This window comes from Myotis lucifugus, unplaced genomic scaffold (genome assembly GCF_000147115.1).
Source record: "Myotis lucifugus unplaced genomic scaffold, Myoluc2.0 scaffold_89, whole genome shotgun sequence".
Classification (NCBI taxonomy): domain Eukaryota; kingdom Metazoa; phylum Chordata; class Mammalia; order Chiroptera; family Vespertilionidae; genus Myotis; species Myotis lucifugus.
Window position 1 is genome coordinate 1,412,559 of NW_005871137.1, and position 24,813 is coordinate 1,437,371.

The following is a 24,813-nucleotide window of genomic DNA, read 5'->3' on the forward strand; positions in this document are numbered from 1 at the left end:
CAGACCTGGGATTGAATCTGAGTTCTGCTTCACACTAGCATTCATTTGGGAAAGTTGGTGAACCTCGCTGAATGTGAATTTCCTCAGGGCTGAAGATGGGATGATCATACTATTTTACAAGGTTGATGTGATGCAGAAGGATACATATATAAACTACCTGATGCAGGGCCTGACACCTGGTAGGTGCTATAGTGACCAGGAGAAGGTGACCTGTAGATCTCCAGCTACCGGTAGCTGGACTGACCCAGAGCATCAGTGTCTGTGATTTGAAATCCATCAATGTGTCGGTAATGAGGCTACTCCCAGCCAATGCCTGGGTGCATCAGGGATACTAAGGCAGGTTTATTCCTCAAAGACAGGTGCCTCCTCAGCGTGGTTACTTTGGCTCTAGGACACCTGAGCACCCTTCTCCTACAGAACAGGGCTGTCTAGGCTAGGACTCTTCCATCAAACATTCTGTCCTTTTCTTTCACTTACACTGTGGTGTTCCCTGGCCCCCTCTTCCTGTTCTCTCACAGATAATTCCTCTAAAACATCTGGTGTCTATTTCTTGGAGAACCCACACGAATACAGATGCTCATTAATGGTAGTAGTTTTAAAGAGTATCTTTATTACCTATTATGTACAAAGCACTTTCTTGGGCTCAGTGCATGATGCAATGCTGAATTAAGCATATTTCATTATGTCAAAGAAGTGGGAGCACGCTACTGATGAGTGGTGTCCTAAGGCTAAAAGATATAAGATTGAAAACTTTTGCCCCTTAGATAAGTGCCATAAAATTAATGATGGACAAAATAAAATGAAAGGACACCTTTTAAAATAATGTCATTTAGAAGTGACACCAGTGCATTTCTAGTCTCCCAATATAAATTTGCTCTAGCATAATTCCTCAGGCAAACGTTTGTGAAGGAAATATGCAATGAGGGATTTGCAATACAGGCTTGATTTACTCTAAACTATGCTATGTATTTTGATAATCATAGTTCTATGTCAGAACTATGAGCAGGTTGGGAGTGGAAAGCGAAAATGTGCTAATTAAATACCCTTCTCCCATTTATTGTGATCTTGGATCTTCTGTAGGATCCTTATATTTCTTATTTGTCAAGGCAGGTGTAGAGTAGATGAATGAAAAGACTCAACATTCTCTGAACTTCTGAGTTCCATAGTTCCACATCCTTTGATAGATTGATGGGGTAATGATTGCAATATCTAGATGACTCATTTTATTAAAGCTTCCATAACTGAACTGACCATCCCACCATTTAACTTTGGCGAGTTTTTGGATGGGAAATTGTCTTTGCTTTTATTCTTTTTACTGTCTCTCAACCAATAAGATGTGTGTGTGTGTGTGTGTGTGTTGGCATGGATGTGTGTGTGGTGTCTGTTTTGGAAGTAGGTGAGAATTTTGTTTTTAAGTAGGTGAGAATTTTGTTTTTAGTTTGTTAGGCATGAATTACTGAATATTGCTCTTAAACTTTATGTTTTATAGAGCATTGTAGACAAATATTAATTTTCACTCTCCAGGTAAAGTAAGAGGGAGGCATATGTGATTATTGCAATTTCATAGATTATGTGATTATTGCAATTTCATAGATTAGGCTCTTAAGAAACCCAAATTTGAGTGGCTTTTTCAGCTTCAGATATAGATCTCACACATGGATATTTCCTGTAATTAAAAAAATGTATTAACAAGTCCAAATGTCTTGAATTTTTGCCTCTAATCACAATTCTGCTGAATAGCAGAGAAGGGTATTAATTGCTTGACTGTGTAATACGGTACACATACTAAAGTTGTGGATGAATAAAAATAATCATCTATGATGTGAAATAATTCGGTTATTTCAATCAGAGCAATGATTCTTTCTTTTTAGCACCAAAGCTCAAAAGTACACTGTTAAGTAAGTTTATGTTTGAGACCGAAAGTTTTCATTTTGCATAATATTCCTGTCTTTCTCTGTAACTCCAATGTAGTATTTCAGATAAAACCTGAGATGGTTCTTGGTACTTTGGGTATGGGTGAGAGTCCTTAGAACTGCAGAGGCCGGACATGTGTAGCATCAGCCTTCTCCTCCTCACTGCATCTGTCCTGACAAGACTCCAAACCATGGCCCTAGACTGACTACCAGCATCCCTCTACCCTCATCATCCTTGAAGACTCTGCTTGGGCTCCTTCACAGGATCACAACTTTGTCATAAAAATATTCAAGTTTTGTACCTTTCAAGTTCTTGTCCTGCTTCAGCCAGACATCCTGTTATACGAAGCATCTATGGGTTGACCTTATCTTCACAGTACTGATGTTTGGGACCAAATCATTTAAGACAAATCATATGTGAAAATCTGAGTTCTTCTTAAACATGTCAATAAAGTTGTTTTTTTCAATGAATATATGAAACTAGGAATACACCTGAGGGCTATCAGCTTAATTCTGGTATAAAATTATGTCCCTTATTGGTTAAGCTTGTGGTGTCATTCAAGAACTTTTGTATATTTTTTTCCCTAAAGCTCTTACATCCACCTTAAAATTTCCAGCCTCCCTCTGCTTTTATGCTTAATAAAGTTCCAGACCTTTCTTCCATCAATAGGTAGGCAGAAAAGTGATAAGGATAGCCTTTCTCAATTTTAAGTTTTCTTCTATAAAAATTCCTTGAACTGGTATCAGCTGTTCTTGCTTGAATTTGTGAGATGAGGTCTGATTCTGCAAAATACTGCTCTAGTCATTTTGAGTTTAATATCTCAACAGTTCCTGGTGTTCCACATAGAACCATAACTTCAGGGACTCTGTTGGCTGAAGGCAGAGGACCTCTTAATTGGAGAAGTAAGGATGTCTGGCAATTTCTCCATCATCACAGGCTTGATGCCTTTCTCTGAACACGCACAGATCAGCTCTTAGGCTATTTGGTGAGGGGTGGAAATCCTTCCACGCTAAATCATTTAAGGAAGTGTTGCATATTTGAACTTTTCATGCCTTTTTTACTTCCAGGAAGACCTGTCCTTAAATCATGGTCAGAAAAAAGTGTCCATTGCCTATTTTCCACAATTTTGGGAAAGAAATTTCCATGGACTCTTTTTGTAATACATTCCGGTATCTTAGAAAACTTGCTGACCAGACATTCTCACATTAAGTTAAGCATTCCCTGTTTTGGAACCTATTATTGACTCCAATTGGCCATTGATTAAATGTCGTTATTTAGATTGTTAACTTCTTGAGGGAAGAGGAAGCATCTTTATGTGACTGTGTATCATGTTGAGATGCATTAAATATGTGAATAATATTAGTACTTCTATCAAGTACATTGGTGTGAATCACATGAAAAAATAGAACACTCTTGTTATATATGTTCCTACTTGGGTAACAGGAAAGGCCAGCATCTTTTTGTGAAGACCCTATGCCTTAGCTTGGCAGCTCTTAACCTTGGCTGTATAACAGAATCACTTGGCATGCTTTAAGAGAATTGTGATGCCCTGGTCCCACCCCAAACTAGTTAAATCAAAATCTTGAGGAATGAAAAGATATGAGGCCCAGGTATCAGCATTAAAAACTTTCCAGAAATTCCAATGTACAGCCAGAGCTGAGAACAATTAGTGAAATATTAACTTATTTCTGATGATTTTCTTTGTGAGTGTAAGTTGGTGTCAAACACTTGGATTTCTCTGCTTCTGGGTTATTTCCTGAGGAATTACTGTGGGGCTTTAATTCCACAAGGCACATCTCGGGGTATGTGATGGCCTCTGTGTATGGCGCCAGAGAGTTGACCTGACCAGTTGGTTAAGTCAATTCACAGGAAAACAGAAGCCTGTGATTATCCCAAGGCAACTGTTCTCTAAGCTTCCCATTACCAGGAATGAAGCAAAATCAGTTTGGACTCCCGCAGGCTTTCACAGTTGGAACAGAGGGTCAAGAGAAAAGAATCCATGGGTCAGCAACTCCACCTTCATTCACATACCTGTCTATAACCCCAGGGCCCAGGCTACTCATTTATTTCCTTAGGGCCCCTTTGGCAGTAATGTCTGCCTATACCTCTGGGGCAGTTGGACATACAGGGATGTTATGCCAACATCATAAGTTACTGGCAACAGTATAATGAGTTTACATGCAAAAACTCAAAACAACAACAGCAAAAAACTCCTTACAATCCATTAACACTTGATAATATACATTTGGATGAATAAGTGGATGGATAGTTTACATCAGAATTGCTCTTGGGAAATCACTGCCCTTTCTCCTTTCAGTGCTGTCAAATTCAGTTTTAGGGGCCTGATCTTGGTTCTGAGTGTGTTTGTTTATCTTAGTCTGATCTCTGAGACCTGCCCGTGCTTATCTTAGTCTGTCACTGAGACCAGTCAGTGTTTATCAGTCTGGTCACTGAGACCAGTCAGTTGTCATGCTTCAGGTAGGCAAAACACAGGTCACATAGCAGAGGTGGCTCACTGAGATGTGGTTCTCCTCAGCCCCCAGGGAGGCTGGATGGCCTCAAAGGACAGACACCACAGGGCGGCCTTCTCTGGGTACCCCGGTCTGTACTGCAAATATGATCCCTTTCTATGTGTCTCAGGACATAAAAAAGTTAGGTGTATGTTTTCATGTCCAAAGCTTGATCATTTTTCTGATTTGTGAAAATATGTATAAAAATTCATATTTAAAATATTATATTTACTTAGAAAATTCCATTTACTAAGACACAAAACTCTCTATTTTATCTTATCACTTAAACCTTGACATATTTTGACTATGTGCTGGGCCATAATGAGACCTAATTTCCATGAAGAAATTAATTTCTGACATTTCTCAGAAAAAAATTTAAAAATTTATCTTTATTGTTGAAAGTATTACAGATATCCTACTTTTTCCCCCCTAGACCCCTTTTACACTGCACCCACCCTACCATTCCAGGTCTTCATTACACTATTGTCTGTGTCCATGGATTATACATATATGCATATAAGTTCTTTGATTAATCTCTCCCCACTCACCCACCCCAACCTTCTCTCTGAGATTCGACAGTCTGTTCCATGCTTCTATGTCTCTGGATCTATTTTGTTCATTAGATTTCACATATGAGTGAGATCATGGGATACTTGTCTTTCTCTGACTGGCTTATTTCATTAGTATAATACTCTCCAGGTCCCTCCATGATGTCTCAAAGGGTAAGAAATCCTTCTTTTTTTACTGTTGCATATTATTTCATGGTATAAATGTACCACAGCTTTTTTATCCACTCATCTGCTCATGGGCACTTGGGCTGTTTCCAGATCTTAGCTATTGTAAGTTGCACTGCTATGAACATAGGGGTGCATAGATTCTTTCTGATTGGTGTGTCAGGTTTCTTAGGATATATCCCTAGAAGTGAGATCACTGGGTCAAATGGCAGTTCCATATTTAATTTTTTGAGGAAACTCCATACTGTTTTCCACAGTGGCTGCACCAGTCTCCAGGCCCACAAGCAGTGTACTAAGGTTCCCTTTTCTTCACATCCTTGCCAGCACTTGTCATTTGTTGATGGTAGCCATTCTGGATGTTGTGAGGTTATACTTGTCGTTTCAACATGCCTCTTTCTGATGATTAGTGACTTTGAGCATTTTTTGCTTGTTTGTTTTGTTAATCCTCACCCGAGGATATTTTTCCATTGATTTTTTTGAGAGAGTGGAAGGGAGGGAGAGAGACCAGGGCTAGGGATTGAGTTTGTAATCAAGTTATATACTCTTAACTGGAATCAAACCTGGGGCCCTTCAGTCCACAGGCTGATACTCTATCCACTGAGCAAAACCTAATAGGGCTGAGCATTTTTTCATCTGTCTCTTAGCCATCTGTATATCCATGTGGAGAAGTGTCTATTTAGATTCTTGGCCCATTTTTAAATTGGATTGTTTGTCTTCCTTTTGTTAAGTTGTATGAGTTCTTTATATATTTTGGATATTAACCCCTTATCAGATGTATCAGTGGTAAATATGTTCTCCCATGCAGTGGGGTCCCTTTTCATTTTGTTGAGATTCCTTTGCTGTGCAGAAGATTTTTATTTTGATGTAGTCCCATTTGTTAATGTCTCCTTTGTTTCCCTTGCCCTAGGAGATGTATCGGCAATGCTTAGAAAAATCAGCTGAGGATTCAGAAAAATGGGGAAAGGCATTATAGTTCTCCTGTGAGAATTACAGCTTAACAATCAAGAAGTTACTGGTTTGAAAGAGCCCACTGATGTTAAGACAAAAGCAAAAGCAGGAAACACAGACAAAGGGGTTGAAGGTTCCAGAAACTGGACTGGAGCAACGAGAGGTGGTCACCAGTCTTGCTTGTAGTTGTTTTCTGTTTCCAAGCATGTGTGTGGTTCTGTCTCTTGCAGAAACAGTCATTCTTACAAAAAATATTCATGAGTTTATGCACAGAGTATATTTTACACAAGTCCTATTGTCACCAGACAGAGGACCAGGCCCTGAGCGGGTCAGCCTCAGGCCAGCCAGCAGTGTGTGACTTCAAGCAGGGAACATTTCACAAGTGCAGGTGATGCTGAGGAATGTTTAGTAAAGCTGGGGACAGTAAAACAATGAAGCAACAGGAGAGCCTCGGCTGGGCTGCCTTAGCTCTTTGGGAAGTCAAAGAAAAAAGCTGCCTTGGGACGGGTTCAGGGGGTTAGCCCAGGAGGAGCTGCCACTGCCTGTTCCCCTGGTTACAAGTCTAGTGGGGACTCTTAGAGTTTGGGAGCTGCATGCCTGTGGGGAAGAAGAGGGAAAAGGGAATGGCATGGGCTGCTCCCCAGAGGTAGAGGGTGTGCCTTGAGGGTTTTATGTCTCTCTTAGGGGGCGTCTCAGGGGAGGGTTTCAGCAGACTATTCGTCAGTTTTCTAGGTGTGCTTTTTCAGGGTTGTGGTCTCTATTGACTGGTCATTGTCAGGGCAGTGGGTTATTAATCATTGCAGGTGGCCCTGGTGTCAACCACTTGGTTTTGCTGCTTTTCTGGGTCTGAAGCTGAAATGCAGCAGAGGCCCAGAGGTTATCTCTCGGGAGGTGACTTTCTGCATCCGCTGTAGATTGCTCTGCTAGTTTGTTCAGCTCTCTGCCTCAGTTTCCCTATTCCACTTGTCCTGGCTTCCTGGCCTGTCTCACTATGAGTGGTGTTCCACGCGACATCAAGTTTTGGAGGAAAAGAACTCTTTAAATTAGAAATTTCAACATGTGAAATTTCTGTTTTCAGAAAGGGCTGTTAACTTTGTTAGGAAATTCAAATGTTACCTTATTTGAATATTACCAAATAATGTTTGCTGGAATTTTCCATGTTTGAATATTTGCTGAAGGGTCCAGCTCTCTGTAAGTACTTCAACAGAAAAAATACAAAGAAAAGAAGAAGTAATTCAATACTCAGAAAGGAAGTAAATACCAATCAAAAAATCTAAATTAGCCAAAGCAATATCAATTTAATAGCAAACATAAACTCAGAGCAAGCAGACAAAATATTTTCATCATTAAAAAAATTAGTTCATATGAAGTAATAATATGCACCTTAACTCTTCATGCAAAACGAAAGAAGCTTTTCTATATCTGGAATATTTGTCATAGAACAAAGGTCAAGACTATTGAATAAGGTAATTAATGCTACATGTAACTAAAATTTCATTTTAAGAGTAACAACTTTTAAATATTAAATCTTTATGATGTCTTTAAATTTTTAACAATCGATTTTTAATTGGCATTTTCATACTAATGATTCATTTTAATATCTTTAGTTATCAAATGTTGAGGTTATTTTCATGTTATTTAATTTTATAATTTTATAAAATATATTGTTTCATGAATTTATTATTACATTTTTAAACAGACAACCTCGGAACGTTTAATAGAAAAGCTTTATCAGAAAAATGATTTGCTGTTTATTATTGTGGTCATTCATTTTTATTTAAAACCACGTAAAGTGTTACGAAAAACTCAGAATGCTATCATCTTGGGGATTCCAGAGAATTTCTTGTGTCCTCATCCTGAAGATTAATATCAGAAATCTGTAATGCTACAGTATCAACCCGAGATGCCCTGGGGGCCAGGGCCAAGGGAAGAAGATCAACATGAGGCTTGGGAGGCAGGAGAAAAGTTGGAAGGTTAAACCAAGTTCAATTGCAGGGTGTCAGGACAGAGACACCAGGAGCATAATGGCGTGAATCCCAGAATTGGAATCCTGAAGACACATCAAAGTCAGGAAACATCAGAGGCAAATGAGGGGGCAGAAGAAGGGCAATTAAAAAGGAAGCTAATTCTAGGGGTCAACATCTTCTGGAATCAAGATTGCTTTAAAATGGCTGAGCATGGATCTCTAGTCTCTGAGACAAGAGATTTTAAAGCAACAGCCTATTGTCAAGTGCAGCCTCCCACAGAGTTTAAGGATTTAAGAACACACATTTGATAAATTCACCTTTTAGTCCTAGACTAATGGGAAATAGTGATAGAATAGAGATCTATTTCTTACATGGCTATAAATTATGTATGAATAACTCCTCCTCCCCTTTCCTTTTTATTAACTTTTTAATTTAATTTAATTTTTTAATTGAATTTATTGAGGTGACATTGGTTAATAGAATTATTTAGGTTTCAGGTGTATGATTCTATGATTCTATAATACATCATCTATATATTGTATTGTGTGTTAACCACCCCAAATCAAGTCTTTCATCACCATTTATTCCCCCTAACCTTGTCTACCTCCCTCCAGCCCCCTTTTCCTCTGGTAATCACCATACTGTTGCCTGTGTATAATGAGTTTTTTTTTTTTTTTTTTTTGCTTAATCATTTCACCTTTTTCACTCAGCCCTATAACCCCACTCCTGTCTGATAGCTGTTAGTCTGTTCTATATCTGATGGTCTGTTTCTACTTTGTCAAGTTGTTTTGCTCATTAGATTCCACCTCTGGTACTTGTCTTTGTCTGACTGGCTTATTTCACTTAGCATAATGATCACCGGGTCCATCTCTGCTGTTGCAAAGGGTAAGATTTCCTTCTTTTTTATGACTGAGTAGTATTGTGTAGATGTACCACAACTTTTTTATCCACTCATCCACTGATGGACAGGAGCTGCTTCCAAATGTTGGCTGTTATAAGTAATGCTGCAATGAACATAGGGGTGCATATATTTTTTCAAGTTAGTGTTTTGGGTTTCTTTGGATATATTCCCAGGAGTGGGATTGCTGGGCCATAGGAAGTTCCATTTTAATTTTTTGAGGTAACTCCATACTGCTTTCCACAGTGGCTGTGCTACCAGTGGAAGTAGAGTTCTTGGGGTGCCACAAGGAAAAGAATTTCCTGAAGCCCCCATGGGAGAATGGGGTTTCATGGAAAGCTTTATTGATGATGTAATTAAAGGGGTTCCCCTCCAAGGTTCAATCTCCATCTGTCCCGCCATGAAAGAAGTCCAATCTTGTCTTCATCAGGGCCAGAATTAAGGCCACTGCCCAGGATTTCGGTTCCACATTAAAGTCCAATCCAGTTCAGCATCTGGCTAGCTTAGCTTGTGTTCCAGCTGCAGTCCATTGTGTGTGGGGTCAGCATAGCCACGGGCCATGTAGCTGCTTAAGGCCACATGGCTATGGAAAGAGAACAGGCCAGCACACAGGCGAGTGTGGGTCACAGAGCAAGAGTGAGCAAGAGTGAAGGAACTCTGGGGATTTCACCAGGAACTTCTCTAAATTAACCAATTATTTTTTCTAGATTTCCTACACTTCTGATGGGGTCTACCCCCTAGTCAATCCATTGTTTCCCAGCTAGACTAACAGGCAAGAATCTTCCCGACATCACCCCAACTTTACTGTGCATGTGTCCATCTCCCTCTTTGTTTGATCCGTTTCCACAGTAATCTGCAGGGAATGGACGAGTGGTTCCCTGAGGAGCATGAAGCTGCCCAGATGACAATGTTTATAATGGCTAGCCTCCCCTGTGCTCTCTTCCTATTATTAATATTAACTAGCTAATTATGAGGATAACAGCTGCACCAGTCTGCATTCCCACCAACAGTGCAGAGGATTTCCTTATCTCCACATTCTGGCCAACACTTGTTGTTTGTTGATTTATTGATGATTGTCATTCTGACACATGTGAGGTGATATCTCATTGTGGTTTTAATTTGCATTTTTCTGATGATTAGTGACATTGAGAATCTTCTTCTATGTCTGTTGGCTATCTGTATGTCCTCTTAGGAGAAGTATCTATTCAGGTCATTTGCCCACTTTTTAATTGGATTTCTTTTTGTGTGTCTGTTGAGTTTTATGAGTTCTTTATAAATTTTAGATATTATCCCTTTATCAGATGTATCATTGGTGAATATGTTCTCCCATTCAGTGGTCTCTCTTTTCATTTTGTTGATACTTTGCTATGTGAAAACTTTTTAGTTTAATGCAATCCCATTTGTTTATTTTTCTTTTGTTTCCTTCGTTTACTGCCCCCCTCTCCTAATATATAAACAAAATACAAGGGACCTGGGAGATACAGAAAAGAGTACACAGGGCTGAGGGGAGAGGGGACAGAGCTGAGGGAAGGGACAGAGTTGAGGTGAGAGGGGACAGAGCTCACAGGAGAGGGGACAGGGCTGAGAGGAGAGGTGAAATGTGTGGACATGAGTCATTCATTATTCTTGGGACTAGAGTTGAGATTTTCATTCCTTTCTCTTCCCATAGGAGAGAGAAGGGAAATAGTGTTTATCCAAGTTAAGTAAGAGACCTTCAGCATAATTATTTGTGGAAATTGGAGGTACCTGTAAGAAACAAAGATTGTCATCCTGGTCCTCATTTAAACTTCTGCTAATCCCATCCCTGTGATTTCTTGGGCAGGAGAAGAGAGTTGGAGAGAAATGTTAGACAGAGAGAAGAGAAGCCGAATAGCCCAGAAACTGAAAGCTTGATGTGGCATGGATGTCGTTGGTCCCTCTGGGTCTCTGTAGTCTTCAAAGTGGCCAGACCTAATCTGACCCGCTAAAGACCCATCTAATAGGACTGGGTGAGCAATCCTGCTGCTAGAAGTCAGGAGGAAGTTACCTAGTGGGTTAGAAGAAGTCGAGCCAGGGCAAGTCTCCCACATCAGGCATCAGTTGAAGTGAAATGAGTTGTACCCTGGCTACCCCAAGGCACCCATCTGTATCCCAGGAGCACCAGCATTTGTGCATGGACCATCTGAAGGCTTCATGTAACAAAATCAGCAGAGTTGATTCTAAGTGCACATCTAAGTTCTTTTCTTTAAAAATATTTCTGCTAAGTAAACATAATCCATGGGTATTTCATTAACGTTCCAATAGCATTGTCCTTTTCTAGTTCTTTTAACACACCATACTCTCTTTTGTTTCTGGACCCTTGCACATGCTATTCCATTTGCTCAGAACACTTTTCCTCCTCTTCAGTAGCTTGCTAATGCCCATTAATTCTTTCAAATTTTCAGTTTTAATGTATGTCTTTTTAAAGAGGTCTTCCTTGAATCCCCATTAATTTCACCCTCCTATCATGTGCTTTCTTCTCATCCTGAAATTCCTCCTTCTAACAAATATGTCAGGGATCATATCTATCTTAATCAAGATTGTATCACAGGTGCAGCGATGATGGCATAGTGGTGAGCAGAGCTTCCTTCTCAAACTGTACTCCAGGCCCAACCACTGAGCTTAGTGGATGGGCAATTAATGCATATTCTTTGTCCCAACAAATGGAGGAAAGTAACTATGGCCACAAAGGGAAGAATGAGAAAACTGGATTTATACTACATATGAAGAAAATCAGCTTTATACTATAGGCGATTTGTATTTTGGAAACATTATCTATGGACTAATAGAAAAGTCATATAACTTTATCATTTATCTGCAGGTAATCACGATTCATATATTTGCATCAATGATATTTATTTTTATTGTTTTATTATTATTTTGGCATGACTCAAGTATGGGAAAGCACTGTGGCTTTACTCAAGTAAGTAGGCTTTACTAAAGTGAGATGGTACGAATTAATCTTAAGATACCACTTACCTTAAAGATCTCTGCCCCATTGGTTCATACTGGGCCAGAATTACCACAATTAAATACAATACTGCTGTTAAAAGGAAGCTACACTAAGGAGAGAAGCATTTTTAGGATGGTGTTAGGGCTGATATGGATTATGATGCAGGTCTCTTTTGGTCCACTTGGGTTGACATGTCATATTCTACTCAAGGTCTGTCTCTCCTGCTCTGGTCAAATAGGTCTTGCCTGGTGAACGAGTGAACAGAAAAGGAGCCCACAGCACACTAGGGAGTCCTTAACTTCCTTACTGGGAGAGGAGGAGCATGACATAGTTAATCTCCAAGGTTCCTGTTAGTGTTGGCAATTCATGATTTCATCTAAAACTGGGCAATTTATTGTAATCAAAGAGTACTGGATGTGGCATCAAAAGAGCAAGTCTTTTGTTACTAACAATCTCAGATGTCAGTTAACTTTTCGAGTTTCACTTTCTTCCTCTGAAAATTAAGAAATATAATTTATGATGGCTCAGACCTTTTCCAATATTGAATTATTATTGATAATTATTCCTAATCACAGAGGTTATGAAGGAATAAACTTTGAGAATTTTCTTTTATAATAGTGCAATAATTCCACCTAAGTATGATAAGGATGAGAAATGGATAATAAATACATTTAAAAGGGAGAAAGAAATTTATCTAGAACCCACCAAAGTATATTAAAGAAGAAATCTCCTGAATGGGAATTTTTATTGCAATGTCCATGTTTCCTCTCTAGGAAATTGAAGGAAGCGCCAAACATTTTAGAAAGATGATCCAAACAGCGAAGTCTCTGGCAGGTTAAGGGAAAGGATGGGAGAACATGATTACTTTTATGAAACACATTTAAGTGAGAAATTCTAGATGACCTCGGCTTTGGCAAAAATCTTCCCAGGCGTTAAAGGTCATACGAATTTCTCCGATATATCTAAGAATGGATTGATGTGTATTTCTATTACTTCCTGAGTGAGCCTCGCGAACTCCAGGTTCTTTACGTCCATATTATGAGTTGAAAGGGATAAGAGGGATTAAGGAAAAGTAAGATTCCCATTTACTCTTTGCAAAAATTTCAAACCAAGTTTGCTTCTGCCATGTACAAAGAGGCATTAGCGAGGGGCTTACTCTTTGTGTGAGAAGATGCTGCACGCTGCAGAAATCCGTGGCTGGGCTCTCAAGATGGCCCGTTTAAGGCCAGAGGTCCCACTGCTCCTAAGATTCAAAGGTCTGCTCTAGGAGAGAAGCATGCAGGGAAGATTCCTCTACAAAAGGTTGGAGTTGGCCCCTCATCTGAGACAGATACCATCACAGGGCAACAGGGAGCTCAAGATCAGTGGGCTGAATTTTCTGCCACTCTTTAGGGGCCTTCACACTTACAAAAATTAATCCTTTTGATTGACTCTGTCTCCTAATCTTGAAAATAGGCTCAGAACACTGCTTACCAGGCCAAGTCTTAGCACCAAATTACGAATTTTGTCATCACTGACCTTTCCAATCTTTCCTTTTTACCTGCCCACTCGGTAGGCCAAGTTCTCCTCCTTCATTCTTTGTGGAAATTTATGTCAAAGTATTTGTGGTTGTTAGGGTTTTTGTGGTTGTAAGAGATCAAATCATTTAATTTTTATTTTTTATTTTCAGAAGCAAAACCCCAGAGCCAAAGAAGTTAGATGAATTTCCTGAAGATAATGTTTTAAATTGTCTTGATGATTTCAAATATAAAGCACCCGAGTTACTCACAGATGTTGGGAGAATCATTATCAATTGGTTTCACATGGAGGTCACAAAAATTTTCATTTGGTACAACCCATCATTTTCAGATATTCAAGTGTCAATGCAGTGTGTTTCAAGGTAATTTAAATATTATTAAATTTATAAATCATTTCCTATCATTCACTTTTAAACACTCTTAGCAAAATGCTTGTGGGATACAAGAGATATTTTCTATGATTTTGAAAATTATTTTAAACTGTGAAAATAAAAATTGGCTTCCACTTAAAGAGCACAGATCTAAAAAGATAGAGTTAGTAGAAAACCAGTCTGTGAGCCAACATTAATGAGACTTTAGCAATTGGAATACTGTAAAGTATTCAAATGAGACAAGCGCCAGGTGGATTCCTGTGAAAATCAAGGTTGCTTGCTTCTCAGGGTAAGCATGCAGGTAAGTCTTCTGAGGACCCCCATGCAAGGATGAACAGACTGGAAGGCAGAGTGAAGCGCTATAAATCTCATTCCAGACAGCCAATACTATGTCCTCAATTTTTTTATAACACTGCTTGATGCAAAAAGGTTTGAGGGAGCTTCCACCTGCCAGATAAACTTCAATTTTTCTGTAAAACCACTAATGTGGGAAATCTTATGAATAAGCAACCTTAATGGGATTTTTTTTAATCATCAACATGTTGACATCACTGCTTAGGGTTTCTTTTCTCTTTATTCTTCTTCCTAATGTAAAGGTTTCACAACCTGCTGAATTACTCTTCTCGAGTTTATTTTGTCAACTTTGGGAAAGAGAGTTCTGATACATTTTTAGTGTGGAAAATTTTTTTTAGTCTTTTAGATAAATGATGCATCTTTAGATGTATTTTCCAATAAAATAGTACAGTGCTAAAATAAATCAAATAGTATAACTTTTGTGAACTTATTACAACTCCTCCTAGGTGTCAAAAATTATTATTTTAAAAATAAACTTGAAAAAAAATTCTGTATGCAGTTTAAAACGTTTTTAAAATGAGAAATGCTAATTTAACACTAAAGAAAATATTAAGCATCAACAGAGTATGTGATTCTCTATGACTTTAACGATTGGTTTATACTCATTTTAAATACTCCTTTCCCTAAAAACCAGTGTATGAGCTGTTGGTTAGCATAGTCCTTAATGGAGAACCAGCACCCTGAAGTCTCTTTCATTTGCTATATTTTCTTTCCATGCACTTTTCTCTTCCCAGTGGTTTAGAAGATGTAACTTCACAGTGGAAACCTTTTCTGCTGGCTACGTGCACATCTGCCATCTACATCCTGTGAGCAATCTGATACCCATTCTCAGGAATCATCTTTAGGAAAGTATTCTTTTTAATGGAATGGATGATATTTGAAAAGACAAGTGCATACAGTGAGAAAAAAAATATATTGCTTGTCAAATAAGGCCATGGACTTTCTGCTTTAGAACCTCCCCTCTTTCATTCTTTCCACTAGTGACATGTGCCTGTGTTACTGGTACAGTGGGGCCTTGACTTACGAGTTTAATTCGTTCTGTGACAGAGCTCGTAACTCAAATTACTCGTATGTCAAATCATTAAAGTGAACGAGTGAGACACGTGATGCTGGACTGATGTTGTGGCGTTCACTGTGACGTTTGCTGCACCAACTAGCGGTGGGGTATCTGAAGCTGGCTTGTAACCCGAATTTTAGCTCACAACTCAAAGCAAAAAATTGGCCGAGAGACGCTCGTATCTCAAAAAACTCGTTAGTCGGGACACTCGTAAGTCAAGGCCCCACTGTATTTATATTCCTCTCCTTGAAGTCATCATCTTTTTATCTAATATCTTGTAATGTGTGTGGAGCCTATCCTAGCCCAATGTTGAGGATTAGCTGCAGCACATAAGAGCTTGCTTACTCCATTAGAAGCATAAGAACACAATGTTCAGCATGCACCCATCCCTGAGAACAACAGAGGGTTATCCTTCTTCACTGCAGGGTTTTTTTTTTGTTTTTTGTTTGTTTTGTTTTTTTATATATTTTATTGATTTTTTACAGAGAGGAAGGGAGATAAAGAGCTAGAAACATCGATGAGAGAGAAACATCGATCAGCTGCTTCTTGCACACTTCCCACTGGGGATGTGCCCACAACCAAGGTACATGTCCTTGACCGGAATCGAACCTGGGGCCTTTCAGTCCGCAGGCCAGTCTATCCAGTGAGCCAAACTGGTTAGGGCTCCATTGCAGCGTTTTTAAATGCCACTCCATGAAATGGAGGTTTCCACACTTAGGACTGCCAAGGGCCAAATTCTACCACCTAATATTAAAAACACTGAACATGTTTCCACTTCTAATTAACTTCAATGGTGCTGACTCCATAGAAAGGCTAATGATGAGGCATTTGGAAATCTTGGTTCATATGGAAGGCCAAGGTGCCAATGTGGATAAAATTAATAACGTAGGCTTTTTCCTGTTAGTGTAGAAACAATGGTACCTTTAAATCAGATCTTGGGCCACAGACACAACCCTAAATATAAAGGGACAGGGCTAGGCTCAGGGACAGGGCTTCAAATTGCTGCTGTTCCTGTATTGCTGGCTGTGCCACACTCATTACCTACCTCTTGTGTCCTGGTGTGTGTGTGTGTGTGTGTGTGTGTGTGTGTGTGTGTGTGTTTCCATTCCTTTCTATGAAATTTACCCTCTGCAGCATTATTTTTTTGTATAGTGCCTGGAGCCCTTACAAAGGCAAAAAACTAAGAATTCTAAATAATTAACATTTGTCCCTGTACAGTATGCATACTCTGGCAATTCAAAAGCACCCACTATTTGCAAAGTGCCCAGCAAAGGGTGGGGGTTCAAATGAGGATAAGAACTCCCTGGCCTTGTGAGATGTTATACTCTGGAGTAGGGAGATAGTTAAGCAAATCTGTGAGTATTCCTTGTGCAGGGTCGCCCATGCTAAATGATCTATTAGCAGTGAGATATAACATGGAGAACCCAGGCTCTGGCTTCAGACTTTTGTGCAAATTCAGTTTTTACGGCTGAACACACTATGATCTTAAGAAAATTATTTAATCTCTAGAGCCTCAGTTTCTTAATCTGAGAAATTGCAGTTAAAATGGAAGTCATTGAAGTATTAAATATGATAATTTATCTTAAAGTTCCTTTTTTAACATACTGTGTCTACCAACCAACAAGCCTTCCAGCTCAATAAATGTTAGCTATCATTATAAATAAAGCCACATGGGAACATAGTGGAGATAAAACACACAGGCCATTGAAAGAGTTAAAAAAATCCATCTCCATAGAAGACTGTAATTTTAGGCTACGTAGATGTGGCTTTAACGTACACATACTGGTAAGTTATGCAGGTTTTACACGTCTGCTCAGTCTGTTATTCAGTGACAAAATATGTACTTACAACGGCAATTAAAGCAACTTCAAGTACCACTGTAATACATCACAGAATACCTCAGTAAGGAAACACAGTTGCCATAGATAATTTTAGATGGTTATGATTTTATGAATATTTTAAGAAGTAAAAAAAAAACCCATCCGTAGGTGTGCTGCTATTATTTTTAAACACGGATCTCAGAAATCTAAAACTGTGTCATGGAAGAGCTCTAAAAAGCTCTTTTAATAAAGAAAGATGTCTCTCACTGCATGAAAGATTTACCTTTGAGTACGCTGATGACTGAATGAATGGAATTTTGTAGCATTAAAAATGATACATAGGAAGCCTTGTTTTCAATAAAAACTTGCAGCTACTGGCTTTTTGTATATAAAGATTGTGGCCAGGCTGAAGCACAGTAGGACAGATAATTTTGAGATGATATCAATAAAGATCAGCGAGAAGTCTGAAAGGGAGGTCTGACAGTTCGGTGGACTTTATCACAACAGGAATTACTAGTGATAGGAGACACGAGGGGAAGTAGGTTTGTTTTCAGTGTGTTTGAAGCTGAGGAACTCACCTTCCTCAGAAATTAATGGAGGCTTTCAATCTTGCTGGCACTGCTACTTTATCATTCATATGACTAAACAGACAATCAATTTAGCGGCAATGTATGGGAATGAAGGGAAGGAACAAATAAGCTATGAATGATGAGAACAGAAAAATCAAAACCCCCGCCCTTATTTTTTTTTAATGGCTAATACCAACAGGGACAAGACCAGTAAAAAGAGGTTAATGAATTGCAAAGATCCTTTAGAAAGTGATTGACTGGTATTGAAGCACAATCAAATCAGTCATAAATATTTACTTTTATTAGCAACAGTGGGCTGCCTGTTATTTTCAATTGATTTTTAAAGCTGGCAAAAATCTACCACTCTGACTATCATCAAATGTTCCCAATTTTGTCAATATTTCCCTGCTCTAAACAATTTCAAAACACACCGCCTTCTAAACCCTTATTTCAAATGTATTTTTTCAGCACAATTTCCAAATGATTACAAATGACAAGTTAAAGTGAGGTTTTCTATATCATTAAGAATAATTATAATCTTTTCATTATGACATTTGTTGAAATAGATGGAATGGCAGCAATTGTGGGATTAATGTTCTTTGATAATCTATATTCCACTAACATTGACTTGCTAACCTGCCATTGTGTTATTTGTTTTATCAAGTGAGAATGAGCTATAACAGGAAGCTCTCTCTTCACCTCTTTTTCTTTTTTAAAAAAATTTCCAGTCAGTGTAGCAGCGACTAGAACTATAAGAGTTAACAAGGCAACGACATTCCAGTTTTTGAACAGTGCAGTATTGCTGGTTATGTCATTGAATAAAATGCTGCTTTATTTTGAAAACCCCATTCAATATCAGGACGTTTTTCTGAAACTTGCTGTCTAGACCATCAAAAAGATGGAAATCGTTTTTAACACAGTGTTTGTAACATTAAGATCCAATAATTCAATTCAAAGGAACATAACAAAAGGAATTTCCTACAGATAACAACAAAGAGTTAATATTTCCCAGGGCAGACAAGTTTCCAATTCAATTAGTTTTAATGAACCTTCTGCTCACTGGTTACTGAACTAGAAAGAACAGCAATAAATGCCCAGAGGAAAGAGAGAGAGGATATTAAAGGAGGGTTAGTGTATAGTATATAAATTTCCAAGTTGAGTAAAAGAGTAGCCTTGATGTAGTTTTGGGCGTTAAAGGCATAGAATCAGATCTGCCTTCTGAGTTTAGCGTACAGGGGCAGCGAATCTTAGCCAGCTGTTCTGTGTGATGAAACAAACACACGAATCTCTCTCCTCGGTCTGGTAGTAAAATAGGTAATACAATAGATAATACAAAAATACAGTCCCTTGAAAGAACTGAGCATATTCCATAAGGAAAGCACAATATGAATTCTTTTGCTAATAATCAGCAAACCAGATCTGTTAGTTTATATGTGTATGAATGTACATATATGCACATATAAAAATGTGTCTGTATCTTTCAATGTGTTTTCTCAGAGAACTTAGATAGAATTTTTTTTTCAGTTTGCATATAACGGAACAGCATTGACATACAATTATGAAAGTAAAAAGCTGCCATACACAAGCAATTTCTTACTTGAGATCCAGAGAAGGAGTTTTACCCTAAGAATTTAATGCATTTCGTATTTTTATTTGATTCAGACAGTCACCTTAAACCTGTACTACAGCGCAGCAAACTTATATTTCCAAGATCAAGCCGCAAGTCATGCTGTAGTTAAATATGACAACCATCACAGATATGATTGTATAAATATACAAATCCACCCCAGTTAAATAATTGAAATAAATAATAGAGTCCGGGAAGAGCCTCCACATCTACCACTGATTCAAGTAATTATTGCCAGTTACTGAACTTCTAAAAAATTATTGTTTTTAGTCCAATTCATTATTGTGAACTATGCTTCTATTCTTAGTTACAGCCTCATTCACATCAATGTCTAGGAAGTCTTTTTCTGGATGCTGAATGTGAAAAGTTTTGAATGCATGGTATTACACGGAACTGATATATTCCACTCTGCATTAAAATTCACCTAACCCCAGAGGGGCCCGTGTATTTTCTGTGTATGTGTTAAAGGAGCACAAATGGGGTTTAAAGGTAACCTGCAGTTTGGAATGCTCAGTCAGTTTCATAAGGATCATACTTGAGAATAGAGCTGCAGATTTGATCAGCAGCTATAGTATTTCAATGATGCACAGTTTTCCTTGCAGATGCATTATTTTTCTATTGAGTTTAAAGTCAGGCTTGTGTTTCTGGATGGCTGCTTTATCCGTGAACATTTGGATTTTGAAAATGCAGCACCTGGGTTGGTTTTGAGAGAAAAGTGATTTTAATTTCATCATCAAACGTTTAACCACCACCACACCAAAATTAGAATGCAACAGAAACCAAAGTAAATGCAAAGTATTTGTTTAAAAGCACCATGCCTCTCTGAAATAATCTTTGAAGAAGACTACCTAATACCTGACAGCAACAATGGAAGATGTGAACTTCTTTCTGAAAGGCTGTGGAATCTACATGCTCTGTTGCCCAGTTGAAGCAGAGGCTGTTTGATATTTTAAAAACTGTTATCAAGATTTGGATGTTATTTAATGTTATTTATTTGCACTGTCTTTTTAACATTAAGAGGTAATACCCACTCCTTGCATAGTTCCTAATAGATGATTGCTTTAAATACGTAGAAATGAAAAGGAATAGGAAACAAAATGAAATATAGAGCATTAGTTTCTAGCACAAGTCCTTTGTTTTGCGATTTCCTCTGTTCTCGCCACATAGAAAATTGTTACAAATAACCAACAATTCACAAGTGATCTCACTCCAGTTAAAAAACAAACGGAATAAGATAGAGCTAACCTCTTTGAAAATATAAGTATTCATGTTACTCCAAAGAGGTTATTTCCAAGGCTGGAGTTTAAAATCCATTTCCACTTTGTACAAATGATTTACTTTGTCTCTAATTCGTGTGAAGTTTTTTGTTGTGCATAATAAGTGGTTCCGAAAGGAAAGGGTTGGCGAATATAAAATTCACATTTGCACTCTTGGTTGTGGTACAGGAAATGAAACTTTAGGGAAAGGGCATATTCTTTATTAAGTAGGAAGTAGAATATAAAATGTGACTAAGGTTAATGGGGAAACAACCCTACTTACAAGTGGGGTGTTGCAAGATAGGAGCATTAAGAGCATATGGTTGGATGGTAGAACAAAAGCAGAGGAACTCCTCCAACAGAACAATAGAGACACATGAACAGGCAGGGGTAGACATAAAAGGAGGCAATATCTTAGTCCAAGGCATTTAATTGCAAAACTAGGATACAAGTGTGCAACACACTAAAGATCTCTGATGCCTGGTTTTCTTAAATAGCAAAAGAAACTCTAGAACTTTGCCTCTGAGGTATTACAAGAACTTTGTCAAGTTGCACATGAGAAAATAGAGCCCACAGCCATATAGTAAGCAAAAAAATTCTGTTTGAGTATTGACATGACAGTTTTTGAAAGTTCAAGCAGAAAACCAATTATAATGAGCACTGGAAAGCCCGGAGCCCTGCTGTTCAATAAATAAAAAGTACAACAAACTATTTTCCAAAAAGGTTCTAGAGAGTTTCTTCTTGTCCCACTACTTACAATCTGATTACATAAATAGTCTCTATTTGCTGTTGAATTGCCAGGCAGCTGTATTAAAGTACAAATCAAATCAAGTCAGGATTAGAAAGTAAAAGAGCATGGTTTAAAGTAATCTATCCCCCAGGAACTGTGCTCAGATTCATCAAACAGAGCTTAAAGTACAGTATATCTTATACCCCCGTGTTTCCATGCTGCATTGCTGCAAAACCAGTTATTATTTTTGATATCCAGAGAATGTTGCTTGTTGCTGAAGAAGGCTCACTTGCTTATTTAAAGGTACTATTCATATGTGCCACTTACTTATTACTTCTTTTGGTGAAGATTCATGGGAAGGACATAAGTCCGAAGGCTGGTAGGCTTTTTATTGATCAAATCCTATCTGCCTCAGCTGTGAATTGTCATGAATATTTCTTTTTGCTAGAAGAAGGACTAATTTATTTCAGATTGCTGGTGATACACAGTTGTGATATTAAAGGAAACCGGGGAGTCCTTAGATGCTATTGGCTAATAAAGTGTTATATGCACCTGCCCTTGCAAATCCTGCTCCAGCCAATTATTAGCAAAGAAGGCGATTTAGTTGTTTCAACCTGTAATTGCTTTTGATGGAAAGCCTTGTGTGTAATTGCCAATGTCATCATGCTGGTCATCATTTTTTTTGGTATTTACAGAATTGTTGTCGCCTTCAGGTAGAATAAATGAAATTCAATAATTATGTGTAGTTTTATCAATGACTATTTTCTTCTTAGATTATCTTATAGAACAAACTTATTTAAGTCTACATACATAATTTTATATGTCATCACATTCCTTGTACTTATATAACAGTTAAATAACTATTTAGAGATGTTGTAGTGACTTCAGTTATCATCGTCTACATTTATCTCCAAAGGGCATCCATGTAGCCCGTGAAGATAGCTAGATATTGATTTATAGTGATGAATATATATTTTATTTGTAACACAGAGGGGAAAACAGGCAAAGGTGTTATTTCTGTGAGCTGAATAGCTTCAAGAGAATGGGTAATGTGTGTTTTAACCAGGCAGGCCAATGATCATTTTTCTTTCTGCATCCCCGAGCCAGGGAAGAAAAAGTCGACCAGTTGCCATTAGTTAACATTTCTCATGCAAGTAGCTCTACTCGCAAACTACAGCACATTAAAACGAGCATCCAGTGTCATCCTTGCGCACCAGGATATTAGGAACTCTGGCACCTCTCCATTGCAGTGTGAGGCTTCTCAGCCCAATTTAAACTCCCGTTTTTCTGCACTTTGCTAACCTGATCATTACCACTGACGCACATCACCTGTAGTGCAATGGAGCCAGGTGACTTGGGTGGCAATGGGAAGGGACCTACATTCATGAAGGATACGTAGAGCTTTCTCTCTATGGTGACGGAGATTCTTGTCTGAATTGTTTAGGAAAAAAAAAAGTAGGGAGGCTTAATAACCTTCCCTTCATCATCCTCTTCCAGACTTATCATGAAAAGGTCAAAATTGGAATGTGCTATTTATAGCCCCCTCTGAACCACACAGTAGATGGAAGGACCTTGCCAATTTACCAGGGAGGCGACTGCAGACCAACGTCCCCACACAAGGTATTTGTGGGGCGAGTGGGTGCTCATGGAGACATTTACTTGCAGAGTCAGGCGAGGTGTTGCTTCTAAGCCACTGGCTGCCAAATTGGTCTGGCTCTGTGTTTGAAACAATTTTTGAAAATCTTTTAATGAAATATTGATTTTATCAAGCACGTCAAACTAAAGGCAAATGTACCGTGGTGTCATGATTAAAAAATAACAATATATTACAGGTAAACTAAGATAAATGAGTTAAGTGCTCAGTTTGCAGTGCAAATTGAAACCATATATCACAACCTTTCATTATATTACATTACTGCTAGAGCACAGACCACGGGAGCTGATTGAATGGTAATATCAAATTAGTAGGGGGCTTTACCCTTCTTCAGTTGTTGGAGCTAAAAAGGGATTATTTCCATAACAAAAGTTTCTGAAAAATATGTTTTAAGTGAATGCGACTGATAATCAGGAAGACTATGGCACCCTGAAATTGCCCTTCCCAGACCTCGCAGGAAGAAGTGAAGGGATCTGTATTAATTCTAAACCTCCCTTTGATTGGGTGAACCTGCCTCCGTTTTGTCTGACACTGCTGCCACAGGTCATTGCCTGGTGCGGTGTACCATGAAACAAACAAATAGAAAAAGGCACCTTCTGGCACTTAAGTCTCACTGCCATCTGACTACTGCCCTAGTGGTTCAGGATGATGAAAAGCAGAGGCTGGGAGAAATCTTCCTATGGTTAGATGGGGAAAAATGAGCATGATGATCACATGTGCTGGGAAGGGCAGGAGAGACAGCCGAAGTCATCTCGGAACTCAAGAGGAGAGGGGAAGACAAGAGGTCACAATTATATTCTGGTATCACACTCCCTTTCACAGAGATCTGATCTATGCAGTTTGTTCTTGTATGGTGCTTAGGGAAGTTCTAATTAAGGGAAGAAAGAATTTTGACACATGTGAAGCAGAGATCAATATTTAGCACTATAATCAGCAATTCCTGATGGTTTGACAATGTCACTATACACATTGTAACTATCCATTATTTTCTCAGAGAAGAGAGCCAGACAGAGGCTAACAGGCTTACGGCAAGCTATCATGAATCACATAAAGCAGTGTCTCATTCGCTTCTATTTGTCTTGCTTTTCATCTTCATTCATCCTGATAAAGAAGGCTGTTCTGCCACCAGCCCCGAAATGCCACCCTACCTCTGAACTGCAACAACAAAAAGCAAAAAGCAGTTTCTAAAAATGTCTACCATCTAAGGTACAAGAGCTACTTTCCGGAGAAATTAAAGAAAAGAAAAAGTGGTGGCTGTTTACTCTCTGAAAACACACATGGCAGACTCCCTTCACATTTAACCTAAAGGGACTCTATTAGCCACTAGAAAAATATTAATTTAAAACACTTTGGGGGAGGTAATGTTTATAATAAGTTACAGGTTTAGAATATATTGATCTCATTTTCCACCAGGGTATACGGTGTCTGCTCCATAACAAAGAGCATCTCCCTATCACAGAGCTGAACACAAATTCTGCCTCAAATTTTATGTTTGGCTGTAGAAATGGAATTATAATATCAGAATAGCTAGTCACCTGAAATGTAGGAGTGCAACTAGGTGATAGAGGTCTGTGTTCAGGTTTTCAACCCAGAAGACATTTGTTATAGCTGCAAATCTTCCTTTATGTTCATGGATATAAAAAGTTCAAGTTTATAAGGCATCTCCCCACTCAGACTTTGGCAAAAAAGTATGTTCCTTATAAAGTTTACCTGGATATAATTTGGCTTCTGTATTTTAAGCTACAAATATGGTTTTGATATCATAATAACTAATGATCATGTTAACACATTTAATGCCAACAAACAATACAATACAAATTCTAAGGCTATTGTTCACTTGATTTTAATTCAATTGCATTCCATTGCTCCTTTTAACAAATTATAAAATGCTATTTTCTGCTTTCTTTTAAATATGA